General features: G+C 38.6%; 1 non-coding gene across 1 annotated transcript; it reads right to left on the reverse strand.

The window, feature by feature from the left end:
- Nucleotides 1–317: 317 nt before the first annotated feature.
- On the reverse strand, nucleotides 318–380 carry LOC116089574. Its single transcript, XR_004118362.1, has one exon. It is a non-coding gene; the product is annotated as a U7 small nuclear RNA (small nuclear RNA).
- Between the last annotated feature and the right edge of the window lie 759 nt (nucleotides 381–1,139).

Genomic DNA, 1,139 nt, shown 5'->3' on the forward strand with positions numbered 1-1,139 from the left:
CAAGGGCCAGCCTTGGCTTAGAGAAGTGTTCTTTAGGAAGAGGTGTTTGGGAGTGTCAAAAAAAACTACTTGAAATCAATCTTGGGTTCAAGCTGACAGCTCTTTGCTCAAGACAGCTCTCCAGACAGCTCTGTAGATAGCTCTTGGCTCTGTTGTCTGCTCAAGATAGCTTTCTGCTACAGCCCTCTGCTTGAGAAAGCTCTCTCTGCTTGAGATAGCTCTGTCTGTGTGAGATAGCTCTTGGGTTTTCTAACCAAAGTCAGAAAGCCTGTCAGAAATAATTTTAAAAGAGTTGCAACAGCTCTCCAGGATACCTTTTGTGTTTTCTGACCTAAGTCAGATATCCTGCTAGAAAAATTCTAAAAGAGGTGTGTTCACTCTCCAAATAGTTTTATTTGGGTAGAGCTCTCTTGAGGATCAGTTTTTTATTTACAATTTACAAATAAGGATTTTTTTTTCTACAAATTCAGTCATTTACTATAGGTTCCCTTTCAATTATTCCACAAATCAGCATTTTCTGAACTTAGCTTCCAGATTCTTAGAAAGAGACAGTAAGGACTTTTTTTTTTCTTTTACTTTTTTTTTTTTTTTAACTCAGCAAATGTATTCAGAGAGCTACTTGTCTTTGTTATCATAAATTTAGCTGGGTGGGATCCAGTACTGATATTACCATGCCCAGCAGGGATGGACCTAATCTTTCTCTGTCCCAGGTTGACTTTGAACTTAGAAATCTGCCTGCCATTTTATCTTTCTGAGAAGCTGGCTTATTACACTAACAAGCCAAAGACTAATGTCTTTGTTCTTTTGGGTCCATGATGCCCCTTTTATAGTCCATATTTCATAGTTGAAAATTATACATGCTTGAACTCGTGTTTTCAGAGTTTTTTCCCACAGCCCTAGGGGCTACCCTGGAGATCATAGCATTTAATATTTTACTAAGAAACTTGGGCTATTTCTAAATACCATGGAATCATTAACCTTAACAGAAAAGCTTCCCCCATAAGAAACATGAAAATATGTACATTATAAACAAGTCTTATGCCTAGCAAGTATCCACATCCCTGGAGGCCCATGCCCTGCTAGTCTTGTTCCAGAGGCAGAAAATTTGTCAGTCTGTCCCTTCTGCATGTCAGGACTTG

The sequence above is a fragment of the Mastomys coucha genome, unplaced genomic scaffold (genome assembly GCF_008632895.1).
Source record: "Mastomys coucha isolate ucsf_1 unplaced genomic scaffold, UCSF_Mcou_1 pScaffold14, whole genome shotgun sequence".
NCBI classification, from domain to species: Eukaryota; Metazoa; Chordata; class Mammalia; order Rodentia; family Muridae; genus Mastomys; species Mastomys coucha.